At 37.4% G+C, this 15,539-nt stretch overlaps 1 protein-coding gene across 6 annotated transcripts in view; it reads right to left on the minus strand.

Moving 5' to 3' along the window:
• SLC4A4 (solute carrier family 4 member 4) overlaps positions 1-15,539 on the minus strand; it is a 351,570-nt gene that overhangs the window by 170,700 nt on the left and 165,331 nt on the right. The gene's annotated exons all lie outside the window — the stretch shown is intronic.

The following is a 15,539-nucleotide window of genomic DNA, read 5'->3' on the forward strand; positions in this document are numbered from 1 at the left end:
TCAGTTCTTTAAATTCTAATGTTAACTGTATAACCTGGTTGTAAGACAAAACAAGAATCTATAGAATTATACCACCATGGTTTCATTTTAAAAAAATTATCTAATATTAATACTTGGGATAATAATAATATCACCACTAGATAAGCACCTATTAAAAAAAAAAACAAAACACTGAGCTGAACCAGGAGATCCTTGCCTGGTAGATTTACAAACTAGACAGAAAGACACACACAAAGCAAAGTGAAGACAGATGCCGGAATCTGCAGATGGCGGCAGGAAAAAACCCTAAACCTCCTTTTCTTCTATAAAGTTCAGACCTAAGAGTCTGAAGCAGCTGATCTCCACTGCCCATAACTTGAAAAGGACACAAGTGTTTTCTAAGGGGCTCAGAGGATGTGGGCTGTTAGCCATTAAACTGAATTCAGAGATAAGCACTCCGAGAGGAGAGCCATTCCGAATCTAGCAAGACAGGGAACGCACCTATGCTCTAATAATGGCAAGGCATTTAGGTGGGTATTAACTTGTCCTGAAAAGCAGAGGTAAAAGCTTCTCTTTTGTTCTCAGAGGCCCAGACTGGTTTTAGACCTGCCGGGGGGAATCTCTAAGAGGAAATCATTTTTGGTTTTCTTCCAACTTCTAATTCAATACCTTAGCCGCAGTTGAAATGAGTAAGAGTTGTAAGCTCTCATCTGCCTCAGGTGACAACTAAGATAAGAAGCACACAATGTAAAAATGATGAGCGCTTACTTCCCAAAAGCAACTTTAAAGGTAGCTTGTTAAAGGCAGCTGTCATTTCAAGTTAACACTGTCTGAAAATATCTTTTCGAATATCTTTTCTAAGAATACAAAAAGATTAAACTAATGGAACCTTGTCCACAAACCTGTTTTTAGGTGACATTTTGGGCAGTGTTTATATTATTGAAAAATAATTCTATGTTGACTATTAGAATGAACTGATCAAAACTCATCAAACTGAAGTGAGCAGAAATATGAGGAAATAATTTTTCCTGGTAAACAATATTCACTTTTGGTTACTGTGGTCAAGATGGGTCCTAATGAAAACTGGGCTGCTGGTTAATCTTAATGAGATGGTGGAGTGTCAAGGATTAATAAATATTTACTGTACAACGCCCATGTTTCAAGTATGTACAATGCACTGCAGGGGATCCAAAAGCATGATACCCGGCCCCTGACCTAAAGGAGATTTTTTATATAATTGAAATTAAAAATTGCAAATAATGAAATATCAGATAGCTACATAAAACAACACACAGTAAATCCTTAACTGTGAAGCACAGACATCAGGAACTATGACATATAGAACCTGAAAAGATCTTTTGTGTTTCTGAGAACAATTTTATAAAAGGAAATGGGACTTCATTTGGGCCTTACTGAATAGTCTTGGATGCTCATACTTAAAAAGGTGTTCTCAGAAGGGTCAAGGGATCAAGAGGGCACAGAAGTGGGGCTCACCACAATATAAGCCAAGAGAAAAAGGACAAGCGTATTAGATAAAGCTTTGTACCGAGAAGAGATGAAAATGAGGTTGGCTAGGCAGGTAAGATACTAGCAAGATTTAACACCACTTTGCACATCTTTATTCTTTTATATGTGTATATTAAATGTATTGAACTGATGTCGTAGGTAATAGGAAGCTCTGGGAAGGTGACTGAGATGATATATCAAAGCTGTTTGTTTAGGGAGAGAATATATCATATAAACAGGCAATGAACAGAATATTCTCTCATGACTAAAATGTTTTCTTAGAAGGCTTGGCCCAGGGTGTTGTCTTAAGTTAATTTCCAAATAGTTGCCATATTTCCATATGAACCAAATGACCATATGAACCATATGACCAAAATGAACATTTTGGTCAATTTCCTTGATACTTCATCCACAACAGTATATCAATGTCTAAATGCCTGACATGGAATAAATAAAACTTTAAAAGGATAAGAACAGCTACAATGTCTTAAGCAATTCCTATAAGCACTTGGCTAATAAGAGTAAATGCTTTATTTATTGAGGGCTGAGCAATACACTAATCATTATACATTTTCTAATTTAATTCCCACAACAATCCTATGTTGATAAGATTAACCCAATTTTATGGCTGGGTTTTATGTAAACCCAAATGTACAGCAGAGAAGTAACTTGCCCAAAGTCAAGAAGCTAATACATGGTAGGTGTAGGATTCAAATCCAGTTCTGTCTGACTCCAAACTCTAGTGACTAAACTCTGTACCTGAATTTATTTTTTCCCCAATTGAGAAAAAAAGTTTATTAAAAGAAATGCATGACTTTTGCAGAGAAAATCAAGTGATTGTTGAAGGTTCACTGAAAGGTAAGTAAGTCTTTCTGGCAATGTAACCATGTGAATTTCTTATACCTTAACTTCAGTAAGACACTATTCATCAAAGTTATAGATGAAACTACTACATGATGAAGTTCAATTCCTGCCCAAGATACTTAATGATCTCTATGATTTGGGCAAGTTATTAAACCTCCCTAATCCCCATTTCTTCATCTGTAAACCATGGGTAACAATAGACATTTCACAGGATTGTTCAGAAAATTAAATGGGACCCCATAAAGGTACCAATTCTTAGCTCAAGGATTGTACCAAGAAAGTGATGAATTAATGTTTGCAAACTCATTATTATTCAGTACAAAATTATCATTCAAGCTTCTTCAGCCTACTGTACAGCAAAAATAATTGCAAAGTTAGTAGTTCAGTAACTAGCCCTTCTAATTCTCCTGCCACCAAATTCTTATTTTTTATTCAAGATTAGCCTCCAAATCATCTCGTCCAAAGCCTCTTCTACCACCACAACTCCCAGGCCCAGCAGATGTTCCCATAATCTTGTGTGTGTTGCGGGGGGGGGTTGTGTATGTGTGGGTGGGTATGTACTTTCATTCATTTTACCTAACATATGCTACAATTGTTATCCATTTTACCTGCCTTCTTCGTTAAAAAGGAAGCCCTGCTGAGGGCAAGGACTCACTTATACATTTCTAAATACCCAGTGTCAAGTACCGTGCCTGACATGGTGTAATGAACAACACATATTTATATTTCTATGGGACATGGAGATCATGACTACAGTTTCTAAAAAGATCAAATTCACTCCAATAAATCCTGGAAGATTTGACCACAACAAACATCATTTTGGGATGAAGTAAAACTTCCCCCATTAAGTCATCTGAGAAAACATCTTCTCTGCTAAGGGAAATTTCCTTACACTAAGACAGCAAAAAGCTTAATTAATAGATTCATTTTAAGAAAGGTAACAGTATACAGCTAAAAGCCCAATGGTGTCACCAAGTGGGCTTCTGCACAATTAAAAGAAATTTATATCACATATAATCAAATCTGGAAATCTTGGGGGAAATTTCATGTTGTTTTGGGTACATGTTCTCTTTTGGTTTTAGGCATGTATATCCTATCTCTTTACAAAATGACTTTAAAAAATAAAGATTCTATCTTACGCTACATTTTTGTCTGTAGCACCTACTGCTCTTCCGGCACTTAAGCAGTACTTGAGGGGTTTTTAAACCACTAACTTGGTAAGTTTTTCCTCTTGACCAGCATTTGAATGCTTTCAAACCTCCTGTAGAGACCTCATCTTCATGATATCTTCCTCACAATCCTCTGAAATAAGAAAATATGACATCATCACCCCCATGAGGAAACTGAGGTTCTGATAAATGTTCCATGGAGGGAAACTGCCAGTGCCAAGCCCAGCCCTTCGTGTCCAACTCTTTCCACTGGCTTACAAGGGACTTAGCTTAATTCAGGATGGCAGGTCACACAGAGAATACATTATTACTGTCCTCTTTGCTAGTAGAAGAAATGAATGCATAATTGTGAATTTAGCAATCTGTGAGCCTTACCCTTTCAGGCACTGTTGAGGACGCTTTCACTCTGTTAGTTACCGTAAGCCCCATCTTCACGCCCTCCCACGCCCACCACCGCCACCATCCTTGCCCTCTCCCGGGTCAGTGACTTACTTAGCCATCCCACGCTGGGAGTGCGCCGCACGCGGGGGTCATCGTCCAAGGTGCGGGTTGCTAGGCAGGGCACTGAATTCTCAAGCGGGCTGCGGGCTTTAGTGCCAGAAGCAGAAGACAGGAGGAGGAGGACACATGAGCAGCCACAGCAAGGATGAGGATGAAAGCATTGATTAAGAAGAAAAAAATACTAAAGCAAATCACACAAGCGGGTTAAAAGAGAACAATGACATATTAACGTTGACACACACCCCCTCCCATGACCCTGCATTCTTAGATGGAACAAATCCCAACACAGAATTTCAGAGCCTGAAACAAATTACATTTAATCATCATCGTTCCCCGGCTACCAATGGCTGATCCGCCCTGAAGTACTAATACACAAAACATGGATTGTACCCAGAGAGAAGATTTACATAATGAACACCAATCTCAAGATGTAAGATCAAGACTGTTAATAATCTTGCACCACACAAGCACACACAGAGGGAAGTTACACACAGATGTGCAATGCACAGTGAGCAGGGTGTTAAATTAGCAAGGCACTCTCTTGTGATCTGTCCAACACACGTTTTTATGGATCTTTTACCCAAAGCAGAAAGCAACATCTCATATTTTGACTTAGGAAATATTTTCCTTCATGAATATAAAACTGGTTTTTAATACCCTTTGCCTCCTTTTTTTCAGCCCTTCAGCAACATGAGACTAGGATATAGATAAATCAATATTGTAATACAAATCCATTTAGAATGGCATATTAGTTCTCATTTTCTGTTGCTCTTTAATCCTTATTTTTACTATAATTTTAATATGTGGTGCACCCACGCCAAATCTTAGACCACATCAGAGACTGAATAATGATGTAGGCTAAATATATAGTATGGTTCCTCCAGATATTTTTAATCAACTGGAGAACACCATCAACTTCAGCCTGGAGACAGTTTCATTTGGGTTTTATGTCATCTGTTTTGCTATTCTCATCAAATGCCCCACTCCTAGTAAGAAATAGGCAGCATAATTATCCTTCAAGGAACAACAATGAGGTTGGAAATAACGAACCATCAGACTACATACAATTTGACTTGAGAGAGTTTTTTCCCCTTAGTAATATAGTCATTAAATGATCAAAGTAACAAAGCAAGCATATCCAAACAGAACCAAACATTAGATAATCTATTCACACAAGTAAGCAAATGACAGGGCAGACAAATAGTGCTCTTAAGGCTATTGGTGACTGGGGAGGTCAAGTTCTAAATTAAATCAATTACAAATTAATGTAAGTTGATGGCCAAATTTGGACATTCAGCACATTATAAAATCTAGAAACATTTTTGTCAATTTATCTGTCTGTGTTTAAAAGCTGTAAATAAAGCCAGGACTTGTGAGTGGGCCATCTGTGCCAACACCTGTTTGAGGCAAATCTGATGTCTTTTCTTTGCAATCTGAATTTTTAATTGTTTCCCATAATTGAACTTCTTTGCAAGTCTGTACTGCACTAAGAAAAATGAAAAAGGGAAATGAACCAGTTGAGATAATTCCAAAATTGCTTTTGTTAAGAGGGAGGCATTTAGAAATATATTTTGTCATACAGGCTAACTTTCACCTCCTGTTTCTTCTGACAATGGGGGGACCAGCTTGTGAGCCGATATTCCTGTAGGCTTAGCTAAAGGAAATGAAGGAGGCCAGACTACTGGCTGCCATTTATCTGGGCCCAAGAAAGGACCAACAAAAATTCCAGTTCGGTGAGAGCAGACAGAGGTTAGGAATGCAAAGTAAACTAAAAAGAGCCTTCACTTTCTTCAGTGGCTGAACAGTACAAAGATACCCAAATTTTATCTCCAATACCATGGCCTGCTCCTAAAATAAATCTGCTCCAAAACTCAGATGCTGATGACTGGCTTCCCCAAACAGCTTCTCTTTCCTCTACTTTCCTCACAGCATGTCAGGGTGTTAATAGTTGGGAACTAAAGATGGAGACACCTTTTTGCATATACAGCCTCCACGAATGCTGAGCCTCGCCATCAAAGGGACAGTGGAATGGAGCCTGGCACACATTGGCAAAAAACCTGGCTCCAAAGACAAGCATGAAAACGAAACGGCCCATCGAGACTTGGCACCTGTGTTTTAGTAAAGCTGATTGGAGCCATCTGGCTGCTTACCCGCATGAAAACTGGGAGGCTCACAGCATCCATTACTTGTATTGGCAAATTCCAACATTTGGATTGTTAGACCCTCCCTGTACTTCTGTGCAGGAAGGGATACGAACTCTGTAACCCTTTCATGTTGCTTTTCTTCTCCTCACAAATTTACTCCATAGACAAAATGCTAAAAAAGCTGTTCTTAAAGCCAAGCCAAACTTTATGATTATACCATGATAATGATATATTATGTAAGCCTTTTCCAAATAATGCTTTCATTGTACTTCTTCCACACTTAAGCTACAAAATAAACAACTTAGCTTTGCTACTATCTTACATATTCTCTTTTAAATCACTTTTACCTGGCTTCGGGCATAAACAAGGTAGAAATTGGTTTATATTATTCTGACTTGATGAGGAAAAATAAAGCCCTGAAGATTTCTGAGTGACTGAGTGAAGATTTCTGAGTTCCCAATATCTAGACTGTAGAAAAAGGTGTTCTGAACAGGAATTTTTTTTGTAATGACTCATCTTTTCCTTGCAAATCAACTTGTCTAAAGCCATCAATCCTAAATCTGTTCAAGTAACAGTGTCCCTACTTGAATCATGCAAATAACCCCCCCCCAAAAAAAAGCCTATCAATTTTTTTTAACAATCTTATTAAAAAGATGATTAATTTAACTACTGTTAAAATTTTAGGATTCTTTCAGGATTGCAATGTTGTATGTATTCAACACCGTTATTTAGCCAAGAAATTTAACTCAGGAGTTTAGCATTATTTCACCCATAAACACATGACATGTTGCCTAGAAATCTCCATTTGGAAAGCCAATAAAGATGTCCAACCGCCACCTTTCATATAGATTTCTGCCTAGACATAGAAAGACCTCAGAGCTCTTTTAACATCACAAAGTGAGAGCCCTGGACTCACTGATGTGTGGGAAATAAATTGTGGTTGAGGAAGTTCATGACCACTGTAGCTGAATTAGAATACTGTTATTAAGTATACTAGGTTCCTCTATTTTTATGTGTTTGGGTAAGTTATTTCACATTTCTAAGGTTTCTTTATTTTACATTTCTTCAGGCTTTTCATGTGCAAATGGAGATACTACATATAAACTTTAAAAACATCCTAGAGAACAATACCTGGTGCTCAGTTAATGGGAGGTAATACTGTTGCTGCTATTACTACTACTATCACTGATGGAACAATGTTTCCTTCATTCAACATCCTGAAGGGTGTTAGAAAACATGGAAGGCAGCAACCTTGGCCTCATTTGATGCAGCTTTAATTTCAAAATGTGATTTTTAAGAAATCAGATTCACAAACCCGAAAAAAAATCTTTTTGTCCTTTATACTTTTACTGAAGCAGGGTTTGAGTAAAATGAGACATGCTTAGTTATTCTCAGAAGACTCTGGTTTTCTTCTCCCCCTTTTCTTCTTGGGAGTAAAGGGTACACTTGGGAGTAAAGGGTACACAGAGCTCGCATCTCACGTCTCCATTTTGCCTTTCCTCATTCCTCACGTTTTCCTGTCCTTCCCTTTCCTCTCCTATTTCTCTCTCATGGGGACCGGGGCAGAGAGCAGGATATACAACCACTCCCGTCTGCTCTTAGAGTAACCTGAGGCTGGGGAAAGTGAGACTTCACAAGGGCATCTCCATCAAGATCTCAAGCCTCAGAAGAAGATTTACTCCTGGTTTAGCAGCAGAAAATCAGTTAAGGACTCCTTTTCAAAGAAAGAAAGTAATGGAGAAGAAATATTCCTATGTGGTAAGATAAGACAATGAGAATTATTCCATTCCTTTACTCCATTACAGACCCTGGTTTTGTAAAATAGACTGGCAATTAGTAAAAATTTTAAATATGTTTATTTCAACATCCTGATTTATATATATATAAAATGCACTAATGTGTATGTTAAGTTGCTTCAGCCGTGTCCAACTCTTTGCAACCCTATGGACTGTAGCCCACCGACAGGGCTCCTCAATTCATAGGGTTCTCCAGGCAAGAATACTGGAGTGGGCTGCCATGCCCTTCTCCAATATTATTTACTGATAGCTAAGAACTATCGTTGCTCAGATATATTAATCAATCTTCATACTCCTAAGTTAAAAATATTATAAAGCCCATGAGTGGCATCTCCTTATGTATTATTTGGCATCTGTAAGGCGGATAATGAAAGTAGCACTGTTTTAAAAACAGAACTCCAAGAATGCTTTCACATATGGAGTAGTAGGGGAAAAAAACTAAAAGATGCAGAAGTTAAAAGAATACAAAATAATGGTGGGGGACTGAAGCTCTGTATTCAGTTTTAAATCTGAAAGGCACTACATTTTCTCCTCAAAATCTTTCTGAATAATAGTTTTCCTTACAACGGTATCTCGCATTATGATGATTAAATACGTCTTACAAAGATACTCATTTACTCCTGGTTGTATATGTTGTATGAGACATTATTATCCTATTTTACAGGTATAGAAACTGAGGCTTAAGACTATGATAATGTAAACTGCTCAAACTCATGCTGCTACTAAGTATTTCTCCTGGATTAGAAGGAAGGCTTTGGAAAAGATGGTGTGTCTTCAAGGAGATTATAAAGTAGGCCTTCAATATCAAAACCTAAACACTTACCTGTGTTGTATCTCTTAAGCCTGACTCTTCATTTCCATAAAGAGCAGACTAGACTAGCAAATACTGAGTGAGTGTGACTCTTGGAGAAAACTGTGCTGTTTATTTAACAATCTGAGCATTATAAAGCTGGATGATCAGTCACCTGCCCAGGAAAAGAAAATAAGAATAGTGTCTGATAGATGGTTTAGAAATACTACTGTTATTTCATCACTGTTATTAATGATTACATTTATGGAGGCATTTTTCTAGTAACTTTCCATGGATGGGTTCATTTAATCTAAGGCTGAGAAGAGCTTGGTCATTCATTGAATTCTGGCCAGGACATTCATCTGTGCTGTGCAAATGAACGGAGAATTAGAGCTCTGAACAAAACCGATGGATGTGAGCTGCTGGCTTTGGAAAGAGCTGATTATACACAGAAAGGCACCTGGGAAGCTGACACTCCTCTGAAGGTGATGGAGGCCTGCAAGCTGACCTGTCTTAGAACTGGAGAACCACAACGACCGCTTCTGGGACAGAACCTTTGGGGAAAGTCAGGAAAATGTCTGCCTTCCCCACTGATTCAGGGATTAGGTCTGAGTTCAAGGGTATGGAGGGAAGAGGGGAACTGCAGAGTAGAACAACCCAGACAGAGATGACTGGGATAAGCTGGAATCCAAAACCCAGATAAAACCTAAGAATGTCTACAGGGAGTGAGAAAGCTACCAAACCCGGCAGTGGTCCCAGCCAGATCCACCACGTGCCAGCATCCAGGCAGTTTGACCTAATACCCAAACCAAGTAGCTGGAATATGTCTAACCTCCAACTGGGTGCAAAGCAGTGAGAGCCTAGCTAATTCCACTTCCAATTCAATGGGGCCAAGAAGTAACAGAAAAAAACACTGATTTCTTTTCATTGTTCTCTGTCGCTAACCACTATTTATGTTACTGTTGGTAATAGCAAGAGACTACACTTTTTCCTTGGTGACTGAGATGGTAAAGAATTCGCGTGCAACACGGAAGACCTGGGTTTGATCCCTGGGTTGGGAAGATCCCCTAGAGAAGGAAACAGCTACTCACTCCAGTAATCTGGCCTGGAGAAATCCATGGACAGAGGAGCCTGGCAGACTATAGTCCTTGGGGTCGCAAAGAGTCAGACACAACTTAGCAACTTTCACTTTTCACACTTTTTAAGGGGCTTCCCAGATGGCACTAGCAGTAAAGAACCTGCCTGCCAATGCAGGAGACATAAGAGACATAGGTTCAATCCTTGGGTTGGGAAGATCCCCTGGAGGAGGGCATGGCAACCCACTCCAGGATTCATGCCTGGAAAATTGTTGTGTTTTAATGTTAGAAACTGCAGTGCAGGAAAGATCTAGGAATCAGCATTTTGCCTGGAAGTTAACAATGAAAAGAGGAATTTGCAGAGAAAGTACGGGGTAGGAGAAAGTGGTACTGCATTTCTCATAACTGATAGAAAAAAAGAAGGTAAATTGGGGTAAAATTCAGAGATGCCATCAGGAGCAGGCCCTGGGTCCCTGTAACTACAGAAGAGGCCACAGTGCACCAGAAGCAGCCCGATGAGATCTAGAAGCAGTTGCCCTGACATGCCACCTTTTCCAAACCCTCATCTACCTACTGGAGAAGCTTTAAGTCTTAGATTCTCAGTGTGGTTTAGGGTTTCCCTGACAGCTGGCAAAGAGGAAAATCAATGACGGGGACAGACTATTCTATAAGAGGGCTGTGATGAGAACGAGTTTCCTCCTCTCCCACTGCTAGTGAAATGGTATGAAGGGCAGAGGAAATAAATCAGCAATATATCCATAAGATTCTTCCCAAATGGTAAGTTACAGAGCAAATATCACTCCAAAAAATATGAGATTTTTCTTCCTTACCCTGTGCTTAAACATATTACATATAATTTAATATTATTTGTTGAGTGATGGTACTGTGGTACCACCGTATATAGTACCAGTGATGGTACTATGTATAATTACCATTCAAAACATTTTACATGGATTATCTCATTTAATTTTCATTTTTCTGTTTTATAGACATAGAAACTGAGTGCTAAATTACCTTTACAATTTTTCACTTAAAAAAAAAATGAAAATTGGGGTCATAAAAATGGATTGGGCAATATGAACTTCATAGTTTAGGTCTAGTTGGATAACCAAAGTCATTTCTCAGTAAAGGGCATCTCCCAGACCATGGAGGGCAAGGATTTTTATGAGAGTCTAGGGAGTAGAAATGAAACCAGGAAAAAACCAGGGACAAATTCATGATGGCACTGTCCAAATTTCCATACAGGCAGTGAAAGCTGAATACTCAAATTAAGGTTCTTGGTCTTAAAGTTGGGTCTTATCCATCTTTTGTAAGACTAGACAGTACATATCAAAAGTATCCATTTAAGTGGTAAATGACATTTTAAAAAAATCGTATAATCCTATAAAACATAGCTCTTTAAAACAGAGTTATTAGGTAACCTTGTCAGAAATATCTTACTAAATATTGTTGAAAGAACATCAGTTAGGCCTAAACTTTCACTTTCTAATAAAATGCAAACTAAATATATCTTATTTGACTTTTAAACACTATTGAGGAACATTCTTAGGCTTCAATGTTATTCTTTCATAGTAAACTAAAATAATACAGAATTATTACCTAAGTATCTCTGACCAAATTATTAAGTAGAACTACATGAAACTGTTGGTGGTCAACTATATTTTACCCACAAAAATGGCAACTGTATATGGTTCAGCCTAAAATAATAGTGAGAAAGAAAATGAGAGTAAGTAAAGGAAAATCTAACACCAGAGGAAATGAAAACCTCATTCATTTCCTTCCTGTGACACTAACTTGATAGAAATGCCTCCATTAATATATTGAGCTTGCCTCAATATATAAAATATGGCACTTGCCTCAAATTTCATAGCTGGCAGATATAGCCACCAGAATTCACAGATGTCTTGGATAAGTGGAAATTTCATGATAATTAAGATATTGTAAACCTGATTATTCCCCAATTTATTACAAATAAAAATGTTTTTTATTTCTTTTTAAAATCAATCATCTTGAATCCAAAGCCATATCAGGACCCTAAGAAATTTAGCCACGGATAGAAAGTGGTGGGCTGGCAGTGGGTGTTTTGGTAAATGTTTGAGAACCAGCTCTCTAGTGAAAAAACTTGTGCATGTGTGTGTGTGTGTGTGTATATGCAAGCGCAAATGGGTGTGAGTGGTAAATTTTACTGATTTAAAGATGTATAGCATACATACAAATAATAAATATACAATACTCTATTGTAAACTGCACACAGCCAGTTGATTCTCATTCAATGCTTTTGTTGATTTTTACCAAACTCTTCTATCAGCAGCTGACTTACGGTTGCAACTGGCAAACAAGCATAGGCCCAACACCCATGTTGAACATCCATTATCATATATGCTATCGAGTAAGACAAAAGTGAAGCAATGAAAATGTATTGACTCAATCATTAATGCCGTGGGTGATTCCTTCATTAAACTGAATACTAGTTTTTTTAATACTGAAAGAGTATTTCCTCAATTCCTTGTACGATTCACGTTCTAACAGTTGTTATGGACTGAATGCTTGCATTCTTCCAAAATTCATATGCTGAAATCCTAACCCTCGGTGTAAAGGGTGCTAATTCCATTTATGAAGACTCTGCCCCAAATGCCCCTCCTCCTAGTACCATTACATTGGGGATTAGGATTTCAGCATATAAATTTTGGCTTCCAAAAGAGCATCCTTATAAAAAGAAATAGGAGAAAGATGATCAATTTCTCTCTACCACCTGAAGATAGAATGAGAAGGTGACCATCTAACAAGCCAAAGTGGACCCTCACCAAGAACTGCATTTGTGGCTTCTTGATCTTGCATTTCCCAGCTTCCAGAACCATGAGAAATAAATGCTTGTTCTTTAAGTATTTATAGCAATCTTTGGTAACATATTATAGGAGTGCAAGCTAAGATGTCGGCTATAGATACTACATAGGTAAGCTTAACCTGCATTATTAGCATTTTCTCTCTTCTTAAAGCTGTAAATAACTGGCAAAACATTATATCAAGCCCTGGTTTGTAGTATTTGCTGATGTCTATGGTGTTTATACCGCCATCAGGACTGATTGCAAGCTTCCAGTATAAAGTCCCTGAATGTGGATTTGGGAAGAGGTTAACAGCAACACACTATTTTATAGCGCAGCGTATAGCAAAATAAGTAGGAGATAATGCATTTTGAGTATTCGTTAACATTATTTTTAATATTAATATCTAATTGTATATTTATGTAATCTAATTTTTAATAGTAGCTGTGTTTAACAAACAGTCCTCAAAATTCCTGGTAACAACTGGCCCTTGCAAGCATATAAGAGGTGGCACATGACCAGGGAATGAAAAAATTTCCAATTCTAGAGTAATTCCAAAGATTTCAGCCATTAACTGCACTGGTGTTATTATAACTAAAGCTGGCAGCATTCTGAGTTTATTTTCTAGTCTGTGATAGAAAACCAAGGTGACAAGTTTATCTACATTTTTACATGGAGATATTAGAATCTATTCCAACTACCATAGATAAAAGATTCTGATTTATTAAAGTAATAGAAAATGTTCTATACCTTATTTTAGAATTTTATCCTAAGAACATGTCATAGTTGTTAAAGATATTAAGTATTTAAATCCTAACATACAAAGATAACTATATGTATAAACTTAAAAGTTAAGAACAAGTGCCTGTAGAAAATCAAAAATTTGCCATCTGATAGTTTATAATAAAGTATTTTGGAATCACCTGAAAGTCATTCTTATAGCATCTCTCAAGGCAAAACTTGCCTCTAGATATTTAAAAGGCCAAAACAACATGTTTTAAAGGCCTAGTCATATTCCATGCTTGAGGGTGTTAGCTGATCAGCTGACAAGTCAGAAAGAAAAACACCTGCACTTCCTGCTTGCCTTCTGCCAAGCATCTGTGGCATTTCACATGTGAGAAGCTGAGTGATGAAGGCAATTTCAACTTTTCTCTGAAGTACAAAGATCTACTGATAGGATAAAAGATTGAATGACGAGCAATATCAACTCATTCATTGTATTTCACATACAAATACTCTCCCCTAAAGCACAAGATACTGCCACAAAGACCCAACTGTTCCTAATTTCCACTCTACCTACACGTCCAAGGAAATTAAGCTCACACCACACTGGTGGTGAAGGCACCCTTGCTCTGCATACTCGTTCCCCCTCTCATTGCAAATAAAGCAACATTTGAAAACAATGCTTGCTTCTTTATACTACCACTGACTTCGTGATAAAAAATAAATCTTCAAATCATAAAACTTCATTTTATGTGAGACAGAGGTTAACAAATAAGATACTAAAAAACAGACCTATAGTTTAAATGCCATCATGTTTAAAATATGACTTGTTCTTAAAATTATTTGTGACATCAGTTTCAACAAACTGTATCACATAACATTTCCAGCCATTAAACTATTCAAAATGCAATTTAAAAAATAAATAAAATGGGAGATGCAGAGAAATCAAAACATTTCCTATCAGCAGCAATATTCCAGATATGGTAGAATCATCAAATTGTCATAGGAATGTTCTAGATTAGATTCTTCCTTTTGTGAATGCTCATTTATAAAAAGCATTCTTATTTTAATTATTTATAACTTGTTGCACTTCAAAAAGAGAAACACAGCAGCAATTACATAAATATAAAAGTCACTCAACAGAATTGAACTTTTTATCTGATTCTGCTTACTTACTAAACACTCATTTAAAAAAACTATGTGGAATGATTCCAAAATATAGCACAGTTTGCTAATAGGAAGCTCTCTCCCAGAAAGCCATTAATTTTAAGTAAGAAATCTCAATTTCCAGAGATAGAGTGAACTGAGTTAGAATTCAGTTTATACACTTCACTTAGTTCATCTTTTCTATGACAACATGTTTTATATTATTCTGAAAGTGCAGCTGAGAACAGCGAATTAAAAGTTCCCTTATCTACTCATTTCTCTTAATACCAAAAAGACTGGGGGTGGGAAGGAAGAGGCCTAGTTTGACCAGTCCAATGCTTAGCAAGTCTTTACACCTTAATTTTCCATACCTCATGAGAATAACTTCTCCCTTCTCAGCCTACACCCGATTATGAAATTTATTCAAAACAAAGACAATGATACAGAAGACAGACACTTTGCAAGAAATTCTGGTAAATGTAAGAGGACAAATAAAACATAGTGCCTTTCCTATTGCTACATAATGGGGCTAATACCCTACCTGAATAATTATTCTCACATCTATCACATAGTAAAAGAGCAGACCGGTTTTTTAAGCAGTAAAAATAATATTGAACCTTATCTTGATGAATGACCGTTTATAGGCTGGACACCATCTCATATATCAAGCAAACACTTCACAATACAAGATTTCAGAGTACCTATCAAAGCTTAGTCTGTCCTCCTAATTCTGACAAACCACCACGTCAAAAGCATCTTCCTTGATGTACTCAATAATATACAAGCGTGCTGATTCACTGGAAACATTCAGTTGTTTCATCACTGCCTTATTACCAAACCCTCTCAATCAGTCCGAATATAGGTATATGGAGCAACCATGGTGTCGGCATTTGCAGCCTACAGTAACTGCTGAAATCTTTCCAACAGGACTGCAAATCTGCCCAATTGGTTAAAACATGTCATTATGAAATGGCTGTGGCATATGAGTTGAGAAAAGAAGAAAAGAAGAGGGATTTAAAAAAA

Source organism: Cervus elaphus, chromosome 6 (assembly GCF_910594005.1).
Source record: "Cervus elaphus chromosome 6, mCerEla1.1, whole genome shotgun sequence".
NCBI classification, from domain to species: Eukaryota; Metazoa; Chordata; class Mammalia; order Artiodactyla; family Cervidae; genus Cervus; species Cervus elaphus.